This window comes from Electrophorus electricus, chromosome 13 (assembly GCF_041902795.1).
Source record: "Electrophorus electricus isolate QZ-2024a chromosome 13, ASM4190279v1, whole genome shotgun sequence".
Classification (NCBI taxonomy): Eukaryota; Metazoa; Chordata; class Actinopteri; order Gymnotiformes; family Gymnotidae; genus Electrophorus; species Electrophorus electricus.
Window position 1 is genome coordinate 23,218,158 of NC_137509.1, and position 27,515 is coordinate 23,245,672.

Genomic DNA, 27,515 nt, shown 5'->3' on the forward strand with positions numbered 1-27,515 from the left:
GCAGTGATTCATCAAAAACTATCTGTTAGCACCTTGGACTACGAGATGCTGTAAGCTTCTCTTGAATCACTTTAATTTACTGTCAAGATGACATGCTAGGATGTGAAATGCAGTGATTAATTAAAAAAACTATCTGTTAGCACCTGGGAATAGCAGATGCTGTAAGTTTTTGTTGCATCACTTTACTTTAATCTGCAACTGACAAGCTTGTATGTGAAGTGTACAGATTAAATAGAAATATTTTAGTACCAGGGAATAGCAGGTGCTGTAAGATTGTATTGCATCCCTTTAATTTATGTTCAAGCTATCATGTTCAAATTTGAAGTGCAGTGAATAATTAACTCAAACTATCTGTTAGCACCTGGGAATAGCAGATGCTGTACTTTTTTTTTGCATCACTTTCATTTACTCTCCAACTCACATGCCTGAATGTGAAGTGCAGTGATTCATCAAAAAACTGTCTGTTAGTGCCTCCGTATACCAGATGTTGTAAGCTTTTATTGCATCATTTAATTTACATTCAAGATAACATTCTAGAATGTCAAGTGCAGGGATTAATAAAAAAAATTGTCAGATTGGTCTTTGATCATATTTGCTATGATTAGGCAATTTGAGTAAGTGCTTAAGGCTTACGGCCACGCCAGCTTGAGAACGCCCAATATCATCTGACCTTGGAAGCTAAGCAAGTTTGGGCCTGGATAGTACTGAGGTGGGACTCTACCTAGGAATACCAGGTGCTGTAAGCTTTTCTTGCATCACTTTAATTTACTTTCAAGCTGACATGCTCAAATGTGAAGTGCAGTGATTAATAAAAAAAACTGTCTGTTAGCACCTGGGAATAGCAGATGCTGTAAGTTTTTTTTGCATCACTTTCATTTACTCTCCAACTCACATGCCTGAATGTGAAGTGCAGTGATTCATCAAAAACTATCTGTTAGCACCTTGGACTACGAGATGCTGTAAGCTTCTCTTGAATCACTTTAATTTACTGTCAAGATGACATGCTAGGATGTGAAATGCAGTGATTAATTAAAAAAACTATCTGTTAGCACCTGGGAATAGCAGATGCTGTAAGTTTTTGTTGCATCACTTTACTTTAATCTGCAACTGACAAGCTTGTATGTGAAGTGTACAGATTAAATAGAAATATTTTAGTACCAGGGAATAGCAGGTGCTGTAAGATTGTATTGCATCCCTTTAATTTATGTTCAAGCTATCATGTTCAAATTTGAAGTGCAGTGAATAATTAACTCAAACTATCTGTTAGCACCTGGGAATAGCAGATGCTGTACTTTTTTTTGCATCACTTTCATTTACTCTCCAACTCACATGCCTGAATGTGAAGTGCAGTGATTCATCAAAAAACTGTCTGTTAGTGCCTCCGTATACCAGATGTTGTAAGCTTTTATTGCATCATTTAATTTACATTCAAGATAACATTCTAGAATGTCAAGTGCAGGGATTAATAAAAAAAATTGTCAGATTGGTCTTTGATCATATTTGCTATGATTAGGCAATTTGAGTAAGTGTTTAAGGCTTACGGCCACACCAGCTTGAGAACGCCCAATCTCATCTGACCTTGGAAGCTAAGCAAGTTTGGGCCTGGATAGTACTGAGGTGGGACTCTACCTAGGAATACCAGGTGCTGTAAGCTTTTCTTGCATCACTTTAATTTACTTTCAAGCTGACATGCTCAAATGTGAAGTGCAGTGATTAATAAAAAAAAACTATCTGTTAGCACCTGGGAATAGCAGATGCTGTAAGTTTTTTTTTGCATCACTTTCATTTACTCTCCAACTCACATGCCTGAATGTGAAGTGCAGTGATTCATCAAAAAACTATCTGTTAGCAGCTTGGACTACGAGATGCTGTAAGCTTCTCTTGCATCACTTTAATTTACTTTTAAGATGACATGCTAGGATGTGAAGTGCAGTGATTAATTAAAAAAAACTATCTGTTAGCATCTGGGAATAGCAGATGCTGTAGGTTTTTGTTGCATCACTTTAATTTAATCTGCAACTGACATGCTTGTATGTGAAGTGTACAGATTAAATAGAAATCTTTTCGTACCAGGAAATAGCAGGTGCTGTAAGATTTTATTGCATCCCTTTAATTTATGTTCAAGCTATCATGTTCAAATTTGAAGTGCAGTGAATAATTAAATCAAACTATCTGCTAGCACCTGGGAAAAGCAGTTGCTGTAAGTTTTTATTGCATCACTTTAATTTACTCTCCAACTGACATGCTTGAATGTGAAGTGCAGTGATTAATAAAAAAACTGTCTGGAAGTGCCTCCGTATACCAGATGTTGTAAGCTTTTATTGCATCATTTAATTTACTTTCAAGATAACATTCTAGAATGTCAAGTGCAGGGATTAATGAAAAAAATTGTCAGATTGGTCTTTGATCATATTTGCTATGATTAGGCAATTTGAGGAAGTGTTTAAGGCTTACGGCCACACCAGCTTGAGAACGTCCAATCTCATCTGACCTTGGAAGCTGAACAAATTTGGGCCTGGATAGTACTGAGGTGGGACCCTACCTAGGAATACCAGGTGCTGTAAGCTTTTCTTGCATCACTTTAATTTACTTTCAAGCTGACATGCTCAAATGTGAAGTGCAGTGATTAATAAAAAAAACTATCTGTTAGCACATGGGAATAGCAGATGCTGTAAGTTTTTTTTTGCATCACTTTCATTTACTCTCCAACTCACATGCCTGAATGTGAAGTGCAGTGATTCATCAAAAAACTATCTGTTAGCAGCTTGGACTACGAGATGCTGTAAGCTTCTCTTGCATCACTTTAATTTACTTTTAAGATGACATGCTAGGATGTGAAGTGCAGTGATTAATTAAAAAAAACTATCTGTTAGCATCTGGGAATAGCAGATGCTGTAGGTTTTTGTTGCATCACTTTAATTTAATCTGCAACTGACATGCTTGTATGTGAAGTGTACAGATTAAATAGAAATCTTTTAGTACCAGGGAATAGCAGGTGCTGTAAGATTTTATTGCATCCCTTTAATTTATGTTCAAGCTATCATGTTCAAATTTGAAGTGCAGTGAATAATTAAATCAAACTATCTGCTAGCACCTGGGAATAGCAGATGCTGTAAGTTTTTATTGCATCACTTAAATTTACTCTCCAACTGACATGCTTGAATGTGAAGTGCAGTGATTAATAAAAAAACTGTCTGGAAGTGCCTCCGTATACCAGATGTTGTAAGCTTTTATTGCATCATTTAATTTACTTTCAAGATAACATTCTAGAATGTCAAGTGCAGGGATTAATAAAAAAAATTGTCAGATTGGTCTTTGATCATATTTGCTATGATTAGGCAATTTGAGGAAGTGTTTAAGGCTTACGGCCACACCAGCTTGAGAACGTCCAATCTCATCTGACCTTGGAAGCTGAACAAATTTGGGCCTGGATAGTACTGAGGTGGGACCCTGCCTAGGAATACCAGGTGCTGTAAGCTTTTCTTGCATCACTTTAATTTACTTTCAAGCTGACATGCTCAAATGTGAAGTGCAGTGATTAATAAAAAAAACTATCTGTTAGCACATGGGAATAGCAGATGCTGTAAGTTTTTTTTTGCATCACTTTCATTTACTCTCCAACTCACATGCCTGAATGTGAAGTGCAGTGATTCATCAAAAAACTATCTGTTAGCAACTTGGACTACGAGATGCTGTAAGCTTCTCTTGCATCACTTTAATTTACTTTTAAGATGACATGCTAGGATGTGAAGTGCAGTGATTAATTAAAAAAAACTATCTGTTAGCATCTGGGAATAGCAGATGCTGTAGGTTTTTGTTGCATCACTTTAATTTAATCTGCAACTGACATGCTTGTATGTGAAGTGTACAGATTAAATAGAAATCTTTTAGTACCAGGGAATAGCAGGTGCTGTAAGATTTTATTGCATCCCTTTAATTTATGTTCAAGCTATCATGTTCAAATTTGAAGTGCAGTGAATAATTAAATCAAACTATCTGCTAGCACCTGGGAATAGCAGATGCTGTAAGTTTTTATTGCATCACTTAAATTTACTCTCCAACTGACATGCTTGAATGTGAAGTGCAGTGATTAATAAAAAAACTGTCTGGAAGTGCCTCCGTATACCAGATGTTGTAAGCTTTTATTGCATCATTTAATTTACTTTCAAGATAACATTCTAGAATGTCAAGTGCAGGGATTAATAAAAAAAATTGTCAGATTGGTCTTTGATCATATTTGCTATGATTAGGCAATTTGAGGAAGTGTTTAAGGCTTACGGCCACACCAGCTTGAGAACGTCCAATCTCATCTGACCTTGGAAGCTGAACAAATTTGGGCCTGGATAGTACTGAGGTGGGACCCTGCCTAGGAATACCAGGTGCTGTAAGCTTTTCTTGCATCACTTTAATTTACTTTCAAGCTGACATGCTCAAATGTGAAGTGCAGTGATTAATAAAAAAAACTATCTGTTAGCACATGGGAATAGCAGATGCTGTAAGTTTTTTTTTGCATCACTTTCATTTACTCTCCAACTCACATGCCTGAATGTGAAGTGCAGTGATTCATCAAAAAACTATCTGTTAGCAACTTGGACTACGAGATGCTGTAAGCTTCTCTTGCATCACTTTAATTTACTTTTAAGATGACATGCTAGGATGTGAAGTGCAGTGATTAATTAAAAAAAACTATCTGTTAGCATCTGGGAATAGCAGATGCTGTAGGTTTTTGTTGCATCACTTTAATTTAATCTGCAACTGACATGCTTGTATGTGAAGTGTACAGATTAAATAGAAATCTTTTAGTACCAGGGAATAGCAGGTGCTGTAAGATTTTATTGCATCCCTTTAATTTATGTTCAAGCTATCATGTTCAAATTTGAAGTGCAGTGAATAATTAAATCAAACTATCTGCTAGCACCTGGAAATAGCAGATGCTGTAAGTTTTTATTGCATCACTTAAATTTACTCTCCAACTGACATGCTTGAATGTGAAGTGCAGTGATTAATAAAAAAACTGTCTGTTAGTGCCTCCGTATACCAGATGTTGTAAGCTTTTATTGCATCATTTAATTTACTTTCAAGATAACATTCTATAATGTCAAGTGCAGGGATTAATAAAAAAATAGTCACATTGGTCTTTCATCATATTTGCTATGATTAGGCAATTTGACTAAGTGTTTAAGTCTTACGGCCACACCAGCTTGAGAACGCCCAATCTCATCTGACCTTGGAAGCTAAGCAAGTTTGGGCCTGGATAGTACTGAGGTGGGACCCTACCTAGGAATACCAGGTGCTGTAAGCTTCTCTTGCATCACTTTAATTTACTTTCAAGCTGACATGCTCAAATGTGAAGTGCAGTGATTAATAAAAAAAACTATCTGTTAGCACATGGGAATAGCAGATGCTGTAAGTTTTTTTTGCATCACTTTCATTTACTCTCCAACTCACATTCCTGAATGTGAAGTGCAGTGATTCATCAAAAAACTATCTGTTAGCAGCTTGGACTACGAGATGCTGTAAGCTTCTCTTGCATCACTTTAATTTACTTTTAAGATGACATGCTAGGATGTGAAGAGCAGTGATTAATTAAAAAAAACTATCTGTTAGCACCTGGGAATAGCAGATGCTGTAAGTTTTTGTTGCATCACTTTAATTTAATCTGCAACTGACATGCTTGTATTTGAAGTGTACAGATTAAATAGAAATCTTTTAGTACCAGGGAATAGCAGGTGCTGTAAGATTTTATTGCATCCCTTTAATTTATGTTCAAGCTATCATGTTCAAATTTGAAGTGCAGTGAATAATTAAATCAAACTATCTGCTAGCACCTGGGAATAGCAGATGCTGTAAGTTTTTATTGCATCACTTTAATTTACTCTCCAACTGACATGCTTGAATGTGAAGTGCAGTGATTAATAAAAAAACTGTCTGTTAGTGCCTCCGTATACCAGATGTTGTAAGCTTTTATTGCATCATTTAATTTACTTTCAAGATAACATTCTATAATGTCAAGTTCAGGGATTAATAAAAAAAAATAGTCACATTGGTCTTTCATCATATTTGCTATGATTAGGCAATTTGACTAAGTGTTTAAGTCTTACGGCCACACCAGCTTGAGAACGCCCAATCTCATCTGACCTTGGAAGCTGAACAAGTTTTGGCCTGGATAGTACTGAGGTGGGACCCTGCCTAGGAATACCAGGTGCTGTAAGCTTTTCTTGCATCACTTTAATTTACTTTCAAGCTGACATGCTCAAATGTGAAGTGCAGTGATTAATTAAAAAAAACTATCTGTTAGCACCTGGGAATAGCAGATGCTGTAAGTTTTTTTTGCATCACTTTCATTTACTCTCCAACTCACATGCCTGAATGTGAAGTGCAGTGATTCATCAAAAAACTATCTGTTAGCAGCTTGGACTACAAGATGCTGTAAGCTTCTCTTGCATCACTTTAATTTACTTTTAAGATGACATGGTAGGATGTGAAGTGCAGTGATTAATTAAAAAAAACTATCTGTTAGCACCTGGGAATAGCAGATGCTGTAAGTTTTTGTTGCATCACTTTAATTTAATCTGCAACTGACATGCTTGTATGTGAAGTGTACAGATTAAATAGAAATCTTTTAGTACCAGGGAATAGCAGGTGCTGTAAGATTTTATTGCATCCCTTTAATTTATGTTCAAGCTATCATGTTCAAATTTGAAGTGCAGTGAATAATTAAATCAAACTATCTGCTAGCACCTGGGAATAGCAGATGCTGTAAGTTTTTATTGCATCACTTTAATTTACTCTCCAACTGACATGCTTGAATGTGAAGTGCAGTGATTAATAAAAAAACTGTCTGTTAGTGCCTCCGTATACCAGATGTTGTAAGCTTTTATTGCATCATTTAATTTACTTTCAAGATAACTTTCTAGAATGTCAAGTGCAGGGATTAATAAAAAAAATTGTCAGATTGGTCTTTGATCATATTTGCTATGATTAGGCAATTTGAGTAAGTGTTTAAGGCTTACGGCCACACCAGCTTGAGAACGTCCAATCTCATCTGACCTTGGAAGCTGAACAAGTTTGGACCTGGATAGTACTGAGGTGGGACCCTACCTAGGAATACCAGGTGCTGTAAGCTTTTCTTGCATCACTTTAATTTACTTTCAAGCTGACATGCTCAAATGTGAAGTGCATTGATTAATAAAAAAAAAAAACTATCTGTTAGCACATGGGAATAGCAGATGCTGTAAGTTTTTTTTGCATCACTTTCATTTACTCTCCAACTCACATGCCTGAATGTGAAGTGCAGTGATTCATCAAAAAACTATCTGTTAGCAGCTTGGACTACGAGATGCTGTAAGCTTCTCTTGCATCACTTTAATTTACTTTTAAGATGACATGGTAGGATGTGAAGTGCAGTGATTAATTAAAAAAAACTATCTGTTAGCACCTGGGAATAGCAGATGCTGTAAGTTTTTGTTGCATCACTTTAATTTAATCTGCAACTGACATGCTTGTATGTGAAGTGTACAGATTAAATAGAAATCTTTTAGTACCAGGGAATAGCAGGTGCTGTAAGATTTTATTGCATCCCTTTAATTTATGTTCAAGCTATCATGTTCAAATTTGAAGTGCAGTGAATAATTAAATCAAACTATCTGCTAGCACCTGGGAATAGCAGATGCTGTAAGTTTTTATTGCATCACTTTAATTTACTCTCCAACTGACATGCTTGAATGTGAAGTGCAGTGATTAATAAAAAAACTCTCTGTTAGTGCCTCCGTATACCAGATGTTGTAAGCTTTTATTGCATCATTTAATTTACTTTCAAGATAACATTCTATAATGTCAAGTTCAGGGATTAATAAAAAAAAATAGTCACATTGGTCTTTCATCATATTTGCTATGATTAGGCAATTTGACTAAGTGTTTAAGTCTTACGGCCACACCAGCTTGAGAACGCCCAATCTCATCTGACCTTGGAAGCTGAACAAGTTTTGGCCTGGATAGTACTGAGGTGGGACCCTGCCTAGGAATACCAGGTGCTGTAAGCTTTTCTTGCATCACTTTAATTTACTTTCAAGCTGACATGCTCAAATGTGAAGTGCAGTGATTAATTAAAAAAAACTATCTGTTAGCACCTGGGAATAGCAGATGCTGTAAGTTTTTTTTGCATCACTTTCATTTACTCTCCAACTCACATGCCTGAATGTGAAGTGCAGTGATTCATCAAAAAACTATCTGTTAGCAGCTTGGACTACAAGATGCTGTAAGCTTCTCTTGCATCACTTTAATTTACTTTTAAGATGACATGGTAGGATGTGAAGTGCAGTGATTAATTAAAAAAAACTATCTGTTAGCACCTGGGAATAGCAGATGCTGTAAGTTTTTGTTGCATCACTTTAATTTAATCTGCAACTGACATGCTTGTATGTGAAGTGTACAGATTAAATAGAAATCTTTTAGTACCAGGGAATAGCAGGTGCTGTAAGATTTTATTGCATCCCTTTAATTTATGTTCAAGCTATCATGTTCAAATTTGAAGTGCAGTGAATAATTAAATCAAACTATCTGCTAGCACCTGGGAATAGCAGATGCTGTAAGTTTTTATTGCATCACTTTAATTTACTCTCCAACTGACATGCTTGAATGTGAAGTGCAGTGATTAATAAAAAAACTGTCTGTTAGTGCCTCCGTATACCAGATGTTGTAAGCTTTTATTGCATCATTTAATTTACTTTCAAGATAACTTTCTAGAATGTCAAGTGCAGGGATTAATAAAAAAAATTGTCAGATTGGTCTTTGATCATATTTGCTATGATTAGGCAATTTGAGTAAGTGTTTAAGGCTTACGGCCACACCAGCTTGAGAACGTCCAATCTCATCTGACCTTGGAAGCTGAACAAGTTTGGGCCTGGATAGTACTGAGGTGGGACCCTACCTAGGAATACCAGGTGCTGTAAGCTTTTCTTGCATCACTTTAATTTACTTTCAAGCTGACATGCTCAAATGTGAAGTGCATTGATTAATAAAAAAAAAAAACTATCTGTTAGCACATGGGAATAGCAGATGCTGTAAGTTTTTTTTGCATCACTTTCATTTACTCTCCAACTCACATGCCTGAATGTGAAGTGCAGTGATTCATCAAAAAACTATCTGTTAGCAGCTTGGACTACGAGATGCTGTAAGCTTCTCTTGCATCACTTTAATTTACTTTTAAGATGACATGCTAGGATGTGAAGTGCAGTGATTAATTAAAAAAAACTATCTGTTAGCACCTGGGAATAGCAGATGCTGTAAGTTTTTGTTGCATCACTTTAATTTAATCTGCAACTGACATGCTTGTATGTGAAGTGTACAGATTAAATAGAAATCTTTTAGTACCAGGGAATAGCAGGTGCTGTAAGATTTTATTGCATCCCTTTAATTTATGTTCAAGCTATCATGTTCAAATTTGAAGTGCAGTGAATAATTAAATCAAACTATCTGCTAGCACCTGGGAATAGCAGATGCTGTAAGTTTTTATTGCATCACTTTAATTTACTCTCCAACTGACATGCTTGAATGTGAAGTGCAGTGATTAATAAAAAAACTGTCTGTTAGTGCCTCCGTATACCAGATGTTGTAAGCTTTTATAGCATCATTTAATTTACTTTCAAGATAACATTCTATAATGTCAAGTGCAGGGATTAATAAAAAAATAGTCACATTGGTCTTTCATCATATTTGCTATGATTAGGCAATTTGACTAAGTGTTTAAGTCTTACGGCCACACCAGCTTGAGAACGCCCAATCTCATCTGACCTTGGAAGCTAAGCAAGTTTGGGCCTGGATAGTACTGAGGTGGGACCCTACCTAGGAATACCAGGTGCTGTAAGCTTTTCTTGCATCACTTTAATTTACTTTCAAGCTGACATGCTCAAATGTTAAGTGCAGTGATTAATAAAAAAAACTATCTGTTAGCACATGGGAATAGCAGATGCTGTAAGTTTTTTTTGCATCACTTTCATTTACTCTCCAACTCACATGCCTGAATGTGAAGTGCAGTGATTCATCAAAAAACTATCTGTTAGCAGCTTGGACTACGAGATGCTGTAAGCTTCTCTTGCATCACTTTAATTTACTTTTAAGATGACATGCTAGGATGTGAAGTGCAGTGATTAATTAAAAAAAACTATCTGTTAGCATCTGGGAATAGCAGATGCTGTAGGTTTTTGTTGCATCACTTTAATTTAATCTGCAACTGACATGCTTGTATGTGAAGTGTACAGATTAAATAGAAATCTTTTAGTACCAGGGAATAGCAGGTGCTGTAAGATTTTATTGCATCCCTTTAATTTATGTTCAAGCTATCATGTTCAAATTTGAAGTGCAGTGAATAATTAAATCAAACTATCTGCTAGCACCTGGGAATAGCAGATGCTGTAAGTTTTTATTGCATCACTTTAATTTACTCTCCAACTGACATGCTTGAATGTGAAGTGCAGTGATTAATAAAAAAACTGTCTGTTAGTGCCTCCGTATACCAGATGTTGTAAGCTTTTATTGCATCATTTAATTTACTTTCAAGATAACATTCTATAATGTCAAGTGCAGGGATTAATAAAAAAATAGTCACATTGGTCTTTCATCATATTTGCTATGATTAGGCAATTTGACTAAGGGCTTAAGTCTTACGGCCACACCAGCTTGAGAACGCCCAATCTCATCTGACCTTGGAAGCTAAGCAAGTTTGGGCCTGGATAGTACTGAGGTGGGACCCTACCTAGGAATACCAGGTGCTGTAAGCTTTTCTTGCATCACTTTAATTTACTTTCAAGCTGACATGCTCAAATGTGAAGTGCAGTGATTAATAAAAAAAACTATCTGTTAGCACATGGGAATAGCAGATGCTGTAAGTTTTTTTTGCATCACTTTCATTTACTCTCCAACTCACATGCCTGAATGTGAAGTGCAGTGATTCATCAAAAAACTATCTGTTAGCAGCTTGGACTACGAGATGCTGTAAGCTTCTCTTGCATCACTTTAATTTACTTTTAAGATGACATGCTAGGATGTGAAGTGCAGTGATTAATTAAAAAAAACTATCTGTTAGCACCTGGGAATAGCAGATGCTGTAAGTTTTTGTTGCATCACTTTAATTTAATCTGCAACTGACATGCTTGTATTTGAAGTGTACAGATTAAATAGAAATCTTTTAGTACCAGGGAATAGCAGGTGCTGTAAGATTTTAATGCATCCCTTTAATTTATGTTCAAGCTATCATGTTCAAATTTGAAGTGCAGTGAATAATTAAATCAAACTATCTGCTAGCACCTGGGAATAGCAGATGCTGTAAGTTTTTATTGCATCATTTTAATTTACTCTCCAACTGACATGCTTGAATGTGAAGTGCAGTGATTAATAAAAAAAACTGTCTGTTAGTGCCTCCGTATACCAGATGTTGTAAGCTTTTATTGCATCATTTAATTTACTTTCAAGATAACATTCTAGAATGTCAAGTGCAGGGATTAATAAAAAAAATTGTCAGATTGGTCTTTGATCATATTTGCTATGATTAGGCAATTTGAGGAAGTGTTTAAGGCTTACGGCCACACCAGCTTGAGAACGCCCAATCTCATCTGACCTTGGAAGCTAAGCAAGTTTGGGCCTGGATAGTACTGAGGTGGGACCCTACCTAGGAATACCAGGTGCTGTAAGCTTTTCTTGCATCACTTTAATTTACTTTCAAGCTGACATGCTCAAATGTGAATTGCAGTGATTAATAAAAAAAACTATCTGTTAGCACATGAGAATAGCAGATGCTGTAAGTTTTTTTTGCATCACTTTCATTTACTCTCCAACTCACATGCCTGAATGTGAAGTGCAGTGATTAATAAAAAAACTGTCTGGAAGTGCCTCCGTATACCAGATGTTGTAAGCTTTTATTGCATCATTTAATTTACTTTCAAGATAACATTCTAGAATGTCAAGTGCAGGGATTAATAAAAAAAATTGTCAGATTGGTCTTTGATCATATTTGCTATGATTAGGCAATTTGAGGAAGTGTTTAAGGCTTACGGCCACACCAGCTTGAGAACGTCCAATCTCATCTGACCTTGGAAGCTGAACAAATTTGGGCCTGGATAGTACTGAGGTGGGACCCTACCTAGGAATACCAGGTGCTGTAAGCTTTTCTTGCATCACTTTAATTTACTTTCAAGCTGACATGCTCAAATGTGAAGTGCAGTGATTAATAAAAAAAACTATCTGTTAGCACATGGGAATAGCAGATGCTGTAAGTTTTTTTTGCATCACTTTCATTTACTCTCCAACTCACATTCCTGAATGTGAAGTGCAGTGATTCATCAAAAAACTATCTGTTAGCAGCTTGGACTACGAGATGCTGTAAGCTTCTCTTGCATCACTTTAATTTACTTTTAAGATGACATGCTAGGATGTGAAGTGCAGTGATTAATTAAAAAAAACTATCTGTTAGCATCTGGGAATATCAGATGCTGTAGGTTTTTGTTGCATCACTTTAATTTAATCTGCAACTGACATGCTTGTATGTGAAGTGTACAGATTAAATAGAAATCTTTTAGTACCAGGGAATAGCAGGTGCTGTAAGATTTTATTGCATCCCTTTAATTTATGTTCAAGCTATCATGTTCAAATTTGAAGTGCAGTGAATAATTAAATCAAACTATCTGCTAGCACCTGGGAATAGCAGATGCTGTAAGTTTTTATTGCATCACTTTAATTTACTCTCCAACTGACATGCTTGAATGTGAAGTGCAGTGATTAATAAAAAAACTGTCTGTTAGTGCCTCCGTATACCAGATGTTGTAAGCTTTTATTGCATCATTTAATTTACTTTCAAGATAACATTCTATAATGTCAAGTGCAGGGATTAATAAAAAAATAGTCACATTGGTCTTTCATCATATTTGCTATGATTAGGCAATTTGACTAAGGGTTTAAGTCTTACGGCCACACCAGCTTGAGAACGCCCAATCTCATCTGACCTTGGAAGCTAAGCAAGTTTGGGCCTGGATAGTACTGAGGTGGGACCCTACCTAGGAATACCAGGTGCTGTAAGCTTTTCTTGCATCACTTTAATTTACTTTCAAGCTGACATGCTCAAATGTGAAGTGCAGTGATTAATAAAAAAAACTATCTGTTAGCACATGAGAATAGCAGATGCTGTAAGTTTTTTTTGCATCACTTTCATTTACTCTCCAACTCACATGCCTGAATGTGAAGTGCAGTGATTAATAAAAAAACTGTCTGGAAGTGCCTCCGTATACCAGATGTTGTAAGCTTTTATTGCATCATTTAATTTACTTTCAAGATAACATTCTAGAATGTCAAGTGCAGGGATTAATAAAAAAAATTGTCAGATTGGTCTTTGATCATATTTGCTATGATTAGGCAATTTGAGGAAGTGTTTAAGGCTTACGGCCACACCAGCTTGAGAACGTCCAATCTCATCTGACCTTGGAAGCTGAACAAATTTGGGCCTGGATAGTACTGAGGTGGGACCCTACCTAGGAATACCAGGTGCTGTAAGCTTTTCTTGCATCACTTTAATTTACTTTCAAGCTGACATGCTCAAATGTGAAGTGCAGTGATTAATAAAAAAAACTATCTGTTAGCACATGGGAATAGCAGATGCTGTAAGTTTTTTTTGCATCACTTTCATTTACTCTCCAACTCACATTCCTGAATGTGAAGTGCAGTGATTCATCAAAAAACTATCTGTTAGCAGCTTGGACTACGAGATGCTGTAAGCTTCTCTTGCATCACTTTAATTTACTTTTAAGATGACATGCTAGGATGTGAAGTGCAGTGATTAATTAAAAAAAACTATCTGTTAGCATCTGGGAATAGCAGATGCTGTAGGTTTTTGTTGCATCACTTTAATTTAATCTGCAACTGACATGCTTGTATGTGAAGTGTACAGATTAAATAGAAATCTTTTAGTACCAGGGAATAGCAGGTGCTGTAAGATTTTATTGCATCCCTTTAATTTATGTTCAAGCTATCATGTTCAAATTTGAAGTGCAGTGAATAATTAAATCAAACTATCTGCTAGCACCTGGGAATAGCAGATGCTGTAAGTTTTTATTGCATCACTTTAATTTACTCTCCAACTGACATGCTTGAATGTGAAGTGCAGTGATTAATAAAAAAACTGTCTGTTAGTGCCTCCGTATACCAGATGTTGTAAGCTTTTATTGCATCATTTAATTTACTTTCAAGATAACATTCTATAATGTCAAGTGCAGGGATTAATAAAAAAATAGTCACATTGGTCTTTCATCATATTTGCTATGATTAGGCAATTTGACTAAGGGTTTAAGTCTTACGGCCACACCAGCTTGAGAACGCCCAATCTCATCTGACCTTGGAAGCTAAGCAAGTTTGGGCCTGGATAGTACTGAGGTGGGACCCTACCTAGGAATACCAGGTGCTGTAAGCTTTTCTTGCATCACTTTAATTTACTTTCAAGCTGACATGCTCAAATGTGAAGTGCAGTGATTAATAAAAAAAACTATCTGTTAGCACATGGGAATAGCAGATGCTGTAAGTTTTTTTTGCATCACTTTCATTTACTCTCCAACTCACATGCCTGAATGTGAAGTGCAGTGATTCATCAAAAAACTATCTGTTAGCAGCTTGGACTACGAGATGCTGTAAGCTTCTCTTGCATCACTTTAATTTACTTTTAAGATGACATGCTAGGATGTGAAGTGCAGTGATTAATTAAAAAAAACTATCTGTTAGCACCTGGGAATAGCAGATGCTGTAAGTTTTTGTTGCATCACTTTAATTTAATCTGCAACTGACATGCTTGTATTTGAAGTGTACAGATTAAATAGAAATCTTTTAGTACCAGGGAATAGCAGGTGCTGTAAGATTTTAATGCATCCCTTTAATTTATGTTCAAGCTATCATGTTCAAATTTGAAGTGCAGTGAATAATTAAATCAAACTATCTGCTAGCACCTGGGAATAGCAGATGCTGTAAGTTTTTATTGCATCATTTTAATTTACTCTCCAACTGACATGCTTGAATGTGAAGTGCAGTGATTAATAAAAAAAACTGTCTGTTAGTGCCTCCGTATACCAGATGTTGTAAGCTTTTATTGCATCATTTAATTTACTTTCAAGATAACATTCTAGAATGTCAAGTGCAGGGATTAATAAAAAAAATTGTCAGATTGGTCTTTGATCATATTTGCTATGATTAGGCAATTTGAGGAAGTGTTTAAGGCTTACGGCCACACCAGCTTGAGAACGCCCAATCTCATCTGACCTTGGAAGCTAAGCAAGTTTGGGCCTGGATAGTACTGAGGTGGGACCCTACCTAGGAATACCAGGTGCTGTAAGCTTTTCTTGCATCACTTTAATTTACTTTCAAGCTGACATGCTCAAATGTGAAGTGCAGTGATTAATAAAAAAAACTATCTGTTAGCACATGAGAATAGCAGATGCTGTAAGTTTTTTTTGCATCACTTTCATTTACTCTCCAACTCACATGCCTGAATGTGAAGTGCAGTGATTAATAAAAAAACTGTCTGGAAGTGCCTCCGTATACCAGATGTTGTAAGCTTTTATTGCATCATTTAATTTACTTTCAAGATAACATTCTAGAATGTCAAGTGCAGGGATTAATAAAAAAAATTGTCAGATTGGTCTTTGATCATATTTGCTATGATTAGGCAATTTGAGGAAGTGTTTAAGGCTTACGGCCACACCAGCTTGAGAACGTCCAATCTCATCTGACCTTGGAAGCTGAACAAATTTGGGCCTGGATAGTACTGAGGTGGGACCCTACCTAGGAATACCAGGTGCTGTAAGCTTTTCTTGCATCACTTTAATTTACTTTCAAGCTGACATGCTCAAATGTGAAGTGCAGTGATTAATAAAAAAAACTATCTGTTAGCACATGGGAATAGCAGATGCTGTAAGTTTTTTTTGCATCACTTTCATTTACTCTCCAACTCACATTCCTGAATGTGAAGTGCAGTGATTCATCAAAAAACTATCTGTTAGCAGATTGGACTACGAGTTGCTGTAAGCTTCTCTTGCATCACTTTAATTTACTTTTAAGATGACATGCTAGGATGTGAAGTGCAGTGATTAATTAAAAAAAACTATCTGTTAGCACCTGGGAATAGCAGATGCTGTAAGTTTTTGTTGCATCACTTTAATTTAATCTGCAACTGACATGCTTGTATGTGAAGTGTACAGATTAAATAGAAATCTTTTAGTACCAGGGAATAGCAGGTGCTGTAAGATTTTAATGCATCCCTTTAATTTATGTTCAAGCTATCATGTTCAAATTTGAAGTGCAGTGAATAATTAAATCAAACTATCTGCTAGCACCTGGGAATAGCAGATGCTGTAAGTTTTTATTGCATCATTTTAATTTACTCTCCAACTGACATGCTTGAATGTGAAGTGCAGTGATTAATAAAAAAAACTGTCTGTTAGTGCCTCCGTATACCAGATGTTGTAAGCTTTTATTGCATCATTTAATTTACTTTCAAGATAACATTCTAGAATGTCAAGTGCAGGGATTAATAAAAAAAATTGTCAGATTGGTCTTTGATCATATTTGCTATGATTAGGCAATTTGAGGAAGTGTTTAAGGCTTACGGCCACACCAGCTTGAGAACGTCCAATCTCATCTGACCTTGGAAGCTGAACAACTTTGGGCCTGGATAGTACTGAGGTGGGACCCTACCTAGGAATACCAGGTGCTGTAAGCTTTTCTTGCATCACTTTAATTTACTTTCAAGCTGACATGCTCAAATGTGAAGTGCAGTGATTAATAAAAAAAACTATCTGTTAGCACATGAGAATAGCAGATGCTGTAAGTTTTTTTTGCATCACTTTCATTTACTCTCCAACTCACATGCCTGAATGTGAAGTGCAGTGATTAATAAAAAAACTGTCTGGAAGTGCCTCCGTATACCAGATGTTGTAAGCTTTTATTGCATCATTTAATTTACTTTCAAGATAACATTCTAGAATGTCAAGTGCAGGGATTAATAAAAAAAATTGTCAGATTGGTCTTTGATCATATTTGCTATGATTAGGCAATTTGAGGAAGTGTTTAAGGCTTACGGCCACACCAGCTTGAGAACGTCCAATCTCATCTGACCTTGGAAGCTGAACAAATTTGGGCCTGGATAGTACTGAGGTGGGACCCTACCTAGGAATACCAGGTGCTGTAAGCTTTTCTTGCATCACTTTAATTTACTTTCAAGCTGACATGCTCAAATGTGAAGTGCAGTGATTAATAAAAAAAACTATCTGTTAGCACATGGGAATAGCAGATGCTGTAAGTTTTTTTTGCATCACTTTCATTTACTCTCCAACTCACATTCCTGAATGTGAAGTGCAGTGATTCATCAAAAAACTATCTGTTAGCAGATTGGACTACGAGTTGCTGTAAGCTTCTCTTGCATCACTTTAATTTACTTTTAAGATGACATGCTAGGATGTGAAGTGCAGTGATTAATTAAAAAAAACTATCTGTTAGCACCTGGGAATAGCAGATGCTGTAAGTTTTTGTTGCATCACTTTAATTTAATCTGCAACTGACATGCTTGTATGTGAAGTGTACAGATTAAATAGAAATCTTTTAGTACCAGGGAATAGCAGGTGCTGTAAGATTTTATTGCATCCCTTTAATTTATGTTCAAGCTATCATGTTCAAATTTGAAGTGCAGTGAATAATTAAATCAAACTATCTGCTAGCACCTGGGAATAGCAGATGCTGTAAGTTTTTATTGCATCATTTTAATTTACTCTCCAACTGACATGCTTGAATGTGAAGTGCAGTGATTAATAAAAAAAACTGTCTGTTAGTGCCTCCGTATACCAGATGTTGTAAGCTTTTATTGCATCATTTAATTTACTTTCAAGATAACATTCTAGAATGTCAAGTGCAGGGATTAATAAAAAAAATTGTCAGATTGGTCTTTGATCATATTTGCTATGATTAGGCAATTTGAGGAAGTGTTTAAGGCTTACGGCCACACCAGCTTGAGAACGCCCAATCTCATCTGACCTTGGAAGCTGAACAAATTTGGGCCTGGATAGTACTGAGGTGGGACCCTACCTAGGAATACCAGGTGCTGTAAGCTTTTCTTGCATCACTTTAATTTACTTTCAAGCTGACATGCTCAAATGTGAAGTGCAGTGATTAATAAAAAAAACTATCTGTTAGCACATGGGAATAGCAGATGCTGTAAGTTTTTTTTGCATCACTTTCATTTACTCTCCAACTCACATTCCTGAATGTGAAGTGCAGTGATTCATCAAAAAACTATCTGTTAGCAGCTTGGACTACGAGTTGCTGTAAGCTTCTCTTGCATCACTTTAATTTACTTTTAAGATGACATGCTAGGATGTGAAGTGCAGTGATTAATTAAAAAAAACTATCTGTTAGCACCTGGGAATAGCAGATGCTGTAAGTTTTTGTTGCATCACTTTAATTTAATCTGCAACTGACATGCTTGTATGTGAAGTGTACAGATTAAATAGAAATCTTTTAGTACCAGGGAATAGCAGGTGCTGTAAGATTTTATTGCATCCCTTTAATTTATGTTCAAGCTATCATGTTCAAATTTGAAGTGCAGTGAATAATTAAATCAAACTATCTGCTAGCACCTGGGAATAGCAGATGCTGTAAGTTTTTATTGCATCACTTTAATTTACTCTCCAACTGACATGCTTGAATGTGAAGTGCAGTGATTAATAAAAAAACTGTCTGTTAGTGCCTCCGTATACCAGATGTTGTAAGCTTTTATTGCATCATTTAATTTACTTTCAAGATAACATTCTAGAATGTCAAGTGCAGGGATTAATAAAAAAAATTGTCAGATTGGTCTTTGATCATATTTGCTATGATTAGGCAATTTGAGGAAGTGTTTAAGGCTTACGGCCACACCAGCTTGAGAACGTCCAATCTCATCTGACCTTGGAAGCTGAACAACTTTGGGCCTGGATAGTACTGAGGTGGGACCCTACCTAGGAATACCAGGTGCTGTAAGCTTTTCTTGCATCACTTTAATTTACTTTCAAGCTGACATGCTCAAATGTGAAGTGCAGTGATTAATAAAAAAAACTATCTGTTAGCACATGGGAATAGCAGATGCTGTAAGTTTTTTTTGCATCACTTTCATTTACTCTCCAACTCACATGCCTGAATGTGAAGTGCAGTGATTCATCAAAAAACTATCTGTTAGCAGCTTGGACTACGAGATGCTGTAAGCTTCTCTTGCATCACTTTAATTTACTTTTAAGATGACATGCTAGGATGTGAAGTACAGTGATTAATTAACAAAAACTATCTGTTAGCACCTGGGAATAGCAGATGCTGTAAGTTTTTGTTGCATCACTTTAATTTAATCTGCAACTGACACGCTTGTATGTGAAGTGTACAGATTAAATAGAAATCTTTTAGTACCAGGGAATAGCAGGTGCTGTAAGATTTTATTGCATCCCTTTAATTTATGTTCAAGCTATCATGTTCAAATTTGAAGTGCAGTGAATAATTAAATCAAACTATCTGCTAGCACCTGGGAATAGCAGATGCTGTAAGTTTTTATTGCATCACTTTAATTTACTCTCCAACTGACATGCTTGAATGTGAAGTGCAGTGATTAATAAAAAAACTGTCTGTTAGTGCCTCCGTATACCAGATGTTGTAAGCTTTTATTGCATCATTTAATTTACTTTCAAGATAACATTCTATAATGTCAAGTGCAGGGATTAATAAAAAAATAGTCACATTGGTCTTTCATCATATTTGCTATGATTAGGCAATTTGACTAAGTGTTTAAGTCTTACGGCCAAACCAGCTTGAGAAGGCCCAATCTCATCTGACCTTGGAAGCTAAGCAAGTTTGGGCCTGGATAGTACTGAGGTGGGACCCTACCTAGGAATACCAGGTGCTGTAAGCTTTTCTTGCATCACTTTAATTTACTTTCAATCTGACATGCTCAAATGTGAAGTGCAGTGATTAATAAAAAAAACTATCTGTTAGCACATGGGAATAGCAGATGCTGTAAGTTTTTTTTGCATCACTTTCATTTACTCTCCAACTCACATGCCTGAATGTGAAGTGCAGTGATTCATCAAAAAACTATCTGTTAGCAGCTTGGACTACGAGATGCTGTAAGCTTCTCTTGCATCACTTTAATTTACTTTTAAGATGACATGCTAGGATGTGAAGTGCAGTGATTAATTAACAAAAACTATCTGTTAGCACCTGGGAATAGCAGATGCTGTAAGTTTTTGTTGCATCACTTTAATTTAATCTGCAACTGACACGCTTGTATGTGAAGTGTACAGATTAAATAGAAATCTTTTAGTACCAGGGAATAGCAGGTGCTGTAAGATTTTATTGCATCCCTTTAATTTATGTTCAAGCTATCATGTTCAAATTTGAAGTGCAGTGAATAATTAAATCAAACTATCTGCTAGCACCTGGGAATAGCAGATGCTGTAAGTTTTTATTGCATCACTTTAATTTACTCTCCAACTGACATGCTTGAATGTGAAGTGCAGTGATTAATAAAAAAACTGTCTGGTAGTGCCTCCGTATACCAGATGTTGTAAGCTTTTATTGCATCATTTAATTTACTTTCAAGATAACATTCTAGAATGTCAAGTGCAGGGATTAATAAAAAAAATTGTCAGATTGGTCTTTGATCATATTTGCTATGATTAGGCAATTTGAGGAAGTGTTTAAGGCTTACGGCCACACCAGCTTGAGAACGTCCAATCTCATCTGACCTTGGAAGCTGAACAACTTTGGGCCTGGATAGTACTGAGGTGGGACCCTACCTAGGAATACCAGGTGCTGTAAGCTTTTCTTGCATCACTTTAATTTACTTTCAAGCTGACATGCTCAAATGTGAAGTGCAGTGATTAATAAAAAAAACTATCTTTTAGCACATGGGAATAGCAGATGCTGTAAGTTTTTTTTGCATCACTTTCATTTACTCTCCAACTCACATTCCTGAATGTGAAGTGCAGTGATTCATCAAAAAACTATCTGTTAGCAGCTTGGACTACGAGTTGCTGTAAGCTTCTCTTCCATCACTTTAATTTACTTTTAAGATGACATGCTAGGATGTGAAGTGCAGTGATTAATTAACAAAAACTATCTGTTAGCACCTGGGAATAGCAGATGCTGTAAGTTTTTGTTGCATCACTTTAATTTAATCTGCAACTGACATGCTTGTATGTGAAGTGTACAGATTAAATAGAAATCTTTTAGTACCAGGGAATAGCAGGTGCTGTAAGATTTTAATGCATCCCTTTAATTTATGTTCAAGCTATCATGTTCAAATTTGAAGTGCAGTGAATAATTAAATCAAACTATCTGCTAGCACCTGGGAATAGCAGATGCTGTAAGTTTTTATTGCATCATTTTAATTTACTCTCCAACTGACATGCTTGAATGTGAAGTGCAGTGATTAATAAAAAAAACTGTCTGTTAGTGCCTCCGTATACCAGATGTTGTAAGCTTTTATTGCATCATTTAATTTACTTTCAAGATAACATTCTAGAATGTCAAGTGCAGGGATTAATAAAAAAAATTGTCAGATTGGTCTTTGATCATATTTGCTATGATTAGGCAATTTGAGGAAGTGTTTAAGGCTTACGGCCACACCAGCTTGAGAACGCCCAATCTCATCTGACCTTGGAATCTAAGTAAGTTTGGGCCTGGATAGTACTGAGGTGGGACCCTACCTAGGAATACCAGGTGCTGTAAGCTTTTCTTGCATCACTTTAATTTACTTTCAAGCTGACATGCTCAAATGTGAAGTGCAGTGATTAATAAAAAAAACTATCTGTTAGCACATGGGAATAGCAGATGCTGTAAGTTTTTTTTGCATCACTTTCATTTACTCTCCAACTCACATGCCTGAATGTGAAGTGCAGTGATTCATCAAAAAACTCTCTGTTAGCAGCTTGGACTACGAGATGCTGTAAGCTTCTCTTGCATCACTTTAATTTACTTTTAAGATGACATGCTAGGATGTGAAGTGCAGTGATTAATTAAAAAAAACTATCTGTTAGCACCTGGGAATAGCAGGTGCTGTAAGTTTTTATTGCATCCCTTTAATTTATGTTCAAGCTATCATTTTCAAATTTGAAGTGCAGTGAATAATTAACTCAAACTATCTGTTAGCACCTGGGAATAGCAGATGCTGTAAGTTTTTTTTGCATCACTTTCATTTACTCTCCAACTCACATGCCTGAATGTGAAGTGCAGTGATTCATCAAAAAACTGTCTGTTAGTGCCTCCGTATACCAGATGTTGTAAGCTTTTATTGCATCATTTAATTTACATTCAAGATAACATTCTAGAATGTCAACTGCAGGGATTAATAAAAAAAATTGTCAGATTGGTCTTTGATCATATTTGCTATGATTAGGCAATTTGAGTAAGTGTTTAAAGCTTACAGCCACAACAGCTTGAGAACGGCCAATCTCATCTGACCTTGGAAAGTAAGCAAGTTTGGGCCTGGATAGTACTGAGGTGGGACCCTACCTAGGAATACCAGGTGCTGTAAGCTTTTCTTGCATCACTTTAATTTACTTTCAAGCTGACATGCTCAAATGTGAAGTGCAGTGATTAAAAAAAAATATATATATCTGTTAGCACCTGGGAATAGCAGATGCTGTAAGTTTTTTTTGCAACACTTTCATTTACTCTCCAACTCACATGTCTGAATGTCAAGTGCAGAGATTCATCAAAAAACTATCTGTGAGCACCTTGGACTACGAGATGCTGTAATCTTCTCTTGCATCACTTTAATTTACTTTCAAGCTGACATGCACAAATGTGAAGTGCAGTGATTAATAAAAAAAACTATCTGTTAGCACATGGGAATAGCAGATGCTGTAAGTTTTTTTTGCATCACTTTCATTTACTCTCCAACTCACATGCCTGAATGTGAAGTGCAGTGATTCATCAATAAACTATCTGTTAGCAGCTTGGACTACGAGATGCTGTAAGCTTCTCTTGAATCACTTTAATTTACTTTTAAGATGACATGCTAGGATGTGAAGTGCAGTGATTAATTAAAAAAAACTATCTGTTAGCACCTGGGAATAGCAGATGCTGTAAGTTTTTGTTGCATCACTTTAATTTAATCTGCAACTGACATGCTTGTATGTGAAGTGTACAGATTAAATAGAAATCTTTTAGTAACAGGGAATAGCAGGTGCTGTAAGATTTTATTGCATCCCTTTAATTTATGTTCAAGCTATCATGTTCAAATTTGAAGTGCAGTGAATAATTAAATCAAACTATCTGCTAGCACCTGGGAATAGCAGATGCTGTAAGTTTTTATTGCATCACTTTAATTTACTCTCCAACTGACATGCTTGAATGTGAAGTGCAGTGATTAATAAAAAAATTGTCTGGTAGGTCCTCCGTATACCAGATGTTGTAAGCTTTTATTGCATCATTTAATTTACTTTCAAGATAACATTCTAGAATCTCAAGTGCAGGGATTAATAAAAAAATTGTCAGATTGGTCTTTCATCATATTTGCTATGATTAGGCAATTTGACTAAGTGTTTAAGGCTTACGGCCACACCAGCTTGAGAACGCCCAATCTCATCTGACCTTGGAAGCGAAACAAGTTTGGGCCTGGATAGTACTGAGGTGGGACCCTACCTAGGAATACCAGGTGCTGTAAGCTTTTCTTGCATCACTTTAATTTACTTTCAAGCTGACATGCTCAAATGTGAAGTGCAGTGATTAATAAAAAAAACTATCTGTTAGCACATGGGAATAGCAGATGCTGTAAGTTTTTTTTGCATCACTTTCATTTACTCTCCAACTCACATGCCTGAATGTGAAGTGCAGTGATTCATCAAAAAACTCTCTGTTAGCAGCTTGGACTACGAGATGCTGTAAGCTTCTCTTGCATCACTTTAATTTACTTTTAAGATGACATGCTAGGATGTGAAGTGCAGTGATTAATTAAAAAAAACTATCTGTTAGCACCTGGGAATAGCAGGTGCTGTAAGTTTTTATTGCATCCCTTTAATTTATGTTCAAGCTATCATTTTCAAATTTGAAGTGCAGTGAATAATTAACTCAAACTATCTGTTAGCACCTGGGAATAGCAGATGCTGTAAGTTTTTTTTGCATCACTTTCATTTACTCTCCAACTCACATGCCTGAATGTGAAGTGCAGTGATTCATCAAAAAACTGTCTGTTAGTGCCTCCGTATACCAGATGTTGTAAGCTTTTATTGCATCATTTAATTTACATTCAAGATAACATTCTAGAATGTCAACTGCAGGGATTAATAAAAAAAATTGTCAGATTGGTCTTTGATCATATTTGCTATGATTAGGCAATTTGAGTAAGTGTTTAAAGCTTACAGCCACAACAGCTTGAGAACGGCCAATCTCATCTGACCTTGGAAAGTAAGCAAGTTTGGGCCTGGATAGTACTGAGGTGGGACCCTACCTAGGAATACCAGGTGCTGTAAGCTTTTCTTGCATCACTTTAATTTACTTTCAAGCTGACATGCTCAAATGTGAAGTGCAGTGATTAAAAAAAAATATATATATCTGTTAGCACCTGGGAATAGCAGATGCTGTAAGTTTTTTTTGCAACACTTTCATTTACTCTCCAACTCACATGTCTGAATGTCAAGTGCAGAGATTCATCAAAAAACTATCTGTGAGCACCTTGGACTACGAGATGCTGTAATCTTCTCTTGCATCACTTTAATTTACTTTCAAGCTGACATGCACAAATGTGAAGTGCAGTGATTAATAAAAAAAACTATCTGTTAGCACATGGGAATAGCAGATGCTGTAAGTTTTTTTTGCATCACTTTCATTTACTCTCCAACTCACATGCCTGAATGTGAAGTGCAGTGATTCATCAATAAACTATCTGTTAGCAGCTTGGACTACGAGATGCTGTAAGCTTCTCTTGAATCACTTTAATTTACTTTTAAGATGACATGCTAGGATGTGAAGTGCAGTGATTAATTAAAAAAAACTATCTGTTAGCACCTGGGAATAGCAGATGCTGTAAGTTTTTGTTGCATCACTTTAATTTAATCTGCAACTGACATGCTTGTATGTGAAGTGTACAGATTAAATAGAAATCTTTTAGTAACAGGGAATAGCAGGTGCTGTAAGATTTTATTGCATCCCTTTAATTTATGTTCAAGCTATCATGTTCAAATTTGAAGTGCAGTGAATAATTAAATCAAACTATCTGCTAGCACCTGGGAATAGCAGATGCTGTAAGTTTTTATTGCATCACTTTAATTTACTCTCCAACTGACATGCTTGAATGTGAAGTGCAGTGATTAATAAAAAAATTGTCTGGTAGGTCCTCCGTATACCAGATGTTGTAAGCTTTTATTGCATCATTTAATTTACTTTCAAGATAACATTCTAGAATCTCAAGTGCAGGGATTAATAAAAAAATTGTCAGATTGGTCTTTCATCATATTTGCTATGATTAGGCAATTTGACTAAGTGTTTAAGGCTTACGGCCACACCAGCTTGAGAACGCCCAATCTCATCTGACCTTGGAAGCGAAACAAGTTTGGGCCTGGATAGTACTGAGGTGGGACCCTACCTAGGAATACCAGGTGCTGTAAGCTTTTCTTGCATCACTTTAATTTACTTTCAAGCTGACATGCTCAAATGTGAAGTGCAGTGATTAATAAAAAAAAACTATCTGTTAGCACATGGGAATAGCAGATGCTGTAAGTTTTTTTTGCATCACTTTCATTTACTCTCCAACTCACATGCCTGAATGTGAAGTGCAGTGATTCATCAAAAAACTATCTGTTAGCAGCTTGGACTACGAGATGCTGTAAGCTTCTCTTGCATCACTTTAATTTACTTTTAAGATGACATGCTAGGATGTGAAGTGCAGTGATTAATTAACAAAAACTATCTGTTAGCACCTGGGAATAGCAGATGCTGTAAGTTTTTGTTGCATCACTTTAATTTAATCTGCAACTGACACGCTTGTATGTGAAGTGTACAGATTAAATAGAAATCTTTTAGTACCAGGGAATAGCAGGTGCTGTAAGATTTTATTGCATCCCTTTAATTTATGTTCAAGCTATCATGTTCAAATTTGAAGTGCAGTGAATAATTAAATCAAACTATCTGCTAGCACCTGGGAATAGCAGATGCTGTAAGTTTTTATTGCATCACTTTAATTTACTCTCCAACTGACATGCTTGAATGTGAAGTGCAGTGATTAATAAAAAAACTGTCTGGTAGTGCCTCCGTATACCAGATGTTGTAAGCTTTTATTGCATCATTTAATTTACTTTCAAGATAACATTCTAGAATGTCAAGTGCAGGGATTAATAAAAAAAATTGTCAGATTGGTCTTTGATCATATTTGCTATGATTAGGCAATTTGAGGAAGTGTTTAAGGCTTACGGCCACACCAGCTTGAGAACGTCCAATCTCATCTGACCTTGGAAGCTGAACAACTTTGGGCCTGGATAGTACTGAGGTGGGACCCTACCTAGGAATACCAGGTGCTGTAAGCTTTTCTTGCATCACTTTAATTTACTTTCAAGCTGACATGCTCAAATGTGAAGTGCAGTGATTAATAAAAAAAACTATCTTTTAGCACATGGGAATAGCAGATGCTGTAAGTTTTTTTTGCATCACTTTCATTTACTCTCCAACTCACATTCCTGAATGTGAAGTGCAGTGATTCATCAAAAAACTATCTGTTAGCAGCTTGGACTACGAGTTGCTGTAAGCTTCTCTTCCATCACTTTAATTTACTTTTAAGATGACATGCTAGGATGTGAAGTGCAGTGATTAATTAACAAAAACTATCTGTTAGCACCTGGGAATAGCAGATGCTGTAAGTTTTTGTTGCATCACTTTAATTTAATCTGCAACTGACATGCTTGTATGTGAAGTGTACAGATTAAATAGAAATCTTTTAGTACCAGGGAATAGCAGGTGCTGTAAGATTTTAATGCATCCCTTTAATTTATGTTCAAGCTATCATGTTCAAATTTGAAGTGCAGTGAATAATTAAATCAAACTATCTGCTAGCACCTGGGAATAGCAGATGCTGTAAGTTTTTATTGCATCATTTTAATTTACTCTCCAACTGACATGCTTGAATGTGAAGTGCAGTGATTAATAAAAAAAACTGTCTGTTAGTGCCTCCGTATACCAGATGTTGTAAGCTTTTATTGCATCATTTAATTTACTTTCAAGATAACATTCTAGAATGTCAAGTGCAGGGATTAATAAAAAAAATTGTCAGATTGGTCTTTGATCATATTTGCTATGATTAGGCAATTTGAGGAAGTGTTTAAGGCTTACGGCCACACCAGCTTGAGAACGCCCAATCTCATCTGACCTTGGAATCTAAGTAAGTTTGGGCCTGGATAGTACTGAGGTGGGACCCTACCTAGGAATACCAGGTGCTGTAAGCTTTTCTTGCATCACTTTAATTTACTTTCAAGCTGACATGC

The 27,515-nt window shown here is 36.1% G+C and overlaps 3 non-coding genes and 29 pseudogenes across 3 annotated transcripts; all 32 read left to right on the plus strand.

Moving 5' to 3' along the window:
- Positions 1-627: 627 nt before the first annotated feature.
- Positions 628-746, plus strand: LOC145650132 (5S ribosomal RNA; annotated as a pseudogene).
- Positions 747-1,535: 789 nt separating this feature from the next.
- Positions 1,536-1,654, plus strand: LOC145646844 (5S ribosomal RNA). The gene has a single exon (XR_014116235.1). It is a non-coding gene; the product is annotated as a 5S ribosomal RNA (ribosomal RNA).
- A 794-nt stretch (positions 1,655-2,448) lies between these two features.
- Positions 2,449-2,567, plus strand: LOC145644174 (5S ribosomal RNA; annotated as a pseudogene).
- Positions 2,568-3,360: 793 nt separating this feature from the next.
- Positions 3,361-3,479, plus strand: LOC145644279 (5S ribosomal RNA; annotated as a pseudogene).
- A 793-nt stretch (positions 3,480-4,272) lies between these two features.
- Positions 4,273-4,391, plus strand: LOC145644280 (5S ribosomal RNA; annotated as a pseudogene).
- Positions 4,392-5,183: 792 nt separating this feature from the next.
- Positions 5,184-5,302, plus strand: LOC145647659 (5S ribosomal RNA; annotated as a pseudogene).
- A 793-nt stretch (positions 5,303-6,095) lies between these two features.
- On the plus strand, positions 6,096-6,214 carry LOC145644591 (5S ribosomal RNA; annotated as a pseudogene).
- A 793-nt stretch (positions 6,215-7,007) lies between these two features.
- Positions 7,008-7,126, plus strand: LOC145643828 (5S ribosomal RNA; annotated as a pseudogene).
- A 797-nt stretch (positions 7,127-7,923) lies between these two features.
- LOC145644592 (5S ribosomal RNA) lies at positions 7,924-8,042 on the plus strand (annotated as a pseudogene).
- Positions 8,043-8,835: 793 nt separating this feature from the next.
- Positions 8,836-8,954, plus strand: LOC145650591 (5S ribosomal RNA; annotated as a pseudogene).
- Positions 8,955-9,749: 795 nt separating this feature from the next.
- LOC145647662 (5S ribosomal RNA) lies at positions 9,750-9,868 on the plus strand (annotated as a pseudogene).
- Positions 9,869-10,659: 791 nt separating this feature from the next.
- LOC145647663 (5S ribosomal RNA) lies at positions 10,660-10,778 on the plus strand (annotated as a pseudogene).
- Positions 10,779-11,571: 793 nt separating this feature from the next.
- Positions 11,572-11,690, plus strand: LOC145651070 (5S ribosomal RNA). Its single transcript, XR_014116767.1, has one exon. It is a non-coding gene; the product is annotated as a 5S ribosomal RNA (ribosomal RNA).
- A 352-nt stretch (positions 11,691-12,042) lies between these two features.
- Positions 12,043-12,161, plus strand: LOC145644175 (5S ribosomal RNA; annotated as a pseudogene).
- Positions 12,162-12,952: 791 nt separating this feature from the next.
- Positions 12,953-13,071, plus strand: LOC145647664 (5S ribosomal RNA; annotated as a pseudogene).
- Positions 13,072-13,423: 352 nt separating this feature from the next.
- LOC145644176 (5S ribosomal RNA) lies at positions 13,424-13,542 on the plus strand (annotated as a pseudogene).
- A 791-nt stretch (positions 13,543-14,333) lies between these two features.
- Positions 14,334-14,452, plus strand: LOC145647665 (5S ribosomal RNA; annotated as a pseudogene).
- Positions 14,453-15,245: 793 nt separating this feature from the next.
- Positions 15,246-15,364, plus strand: LOC145651081 (5S ribosomal RNA). The gene has a single exon (XR_014116768.1). It is a non-coding gene; the product is annotated as a 5S ribosomal RNA (ribosomal RNA).
- Positions 15,365-15,716: 352 nt separating this feature from the next.
- On the plus strand, positions 15,717-15,835 carry LOC145644177 (5S ribosomal RNA; annotated as a pseudogene).
- Positions 15,836-16,628: 793 nt separating this feature from the next.
- LOC145644424 (5S ribosomal RNA) lies at positions 16,629-16,747 on the plus strand (annotated as a pseudogene).
- A 352-nt stretch (positions 16,748-17,099) lies between these two features.
- On the plus strand, positions 17,100-17,218 carry LOC145644178 (5S ribosomal RNA; annotated as a pseudogene).
- A 793-nt stretch (positions 17,219-18,011) lies between these two features.
- Positions 18,012-18,130, plus strand: LOC145650719 (5S ribosomal RNA; annotated as a pseudogene).
- Positions 18,131-18,922: 792 nt separating this feature from the next.
- LOC145644425 (5S ribosomal RNA) lies at positions 18,923-19,041 on the plus strand (annotated as a pseudogene).
- A 791-nt stretch (positions 19,042-19,832) lies between these two features.
- LOC145650060 (5S ribosomal RNA) lies at positions 19,833-19,951 on the plus strand (annotated as a pseudogene).
- A 792-nt stretch (positions 19,952-20,743) lies between these two features.
- LOC145644426 (5S ribosomal RNA) lies at positions 20,744-20,862 on the plus strand (annotated as a pseudogene).
- Positions 20,863-21,655: 793 nt separating this feature from the next.
- LOC145650002 (5S ribosomal RNA) lies at positions 21,656-21,774 on the plus strand (annotated as a pseudogene).
- Positions 21,775-22,460: 686 nt separating this feature from the next.
- Positions 22,461-22,579, plus strand: LOC145644947 (5S ribosomal RNA; annotated as a pseudogene).
- A 1,015-nt stretch (positions 22,580-23,594) lies between these two features.
- LOC145648303 (5S ribosomal RNA) lies at positions 23,595-23,713 on the plus strand (annotated as a pseudogene).
- A 686-nt stretch (positions 23,714-24,399) lies between these two features.
- On the plus strand, positions 24,400-24,518 carry LOC145644949 (5S ribosomal RNA; annotated as a pseudogene).
- Positions 24,519-25,533: 1,015 nt separating this feature from the next.
- Positions 25,534-25,652, plus strand: LOC145648304 (5S ribosomal RNA; annotated as a pseudogene).
- Positions 25,653-26,445: 793 nt separating this feature from the next.
- On the plus strand, positions 26,446-26,564 carry LOC145644428 (5S ribosomal RNA; annotated as a pseudogene).
- Positions 26,565-27,357: 793 nt separating this feature from the next.
- LOC145650003 (5S ribosomal RNA) lies at positions 27,358-27,476 on the plus strand (annotated as a pseudogene).
- Positions 27,477-27,515: the final 39 nt, after the last annotated feature.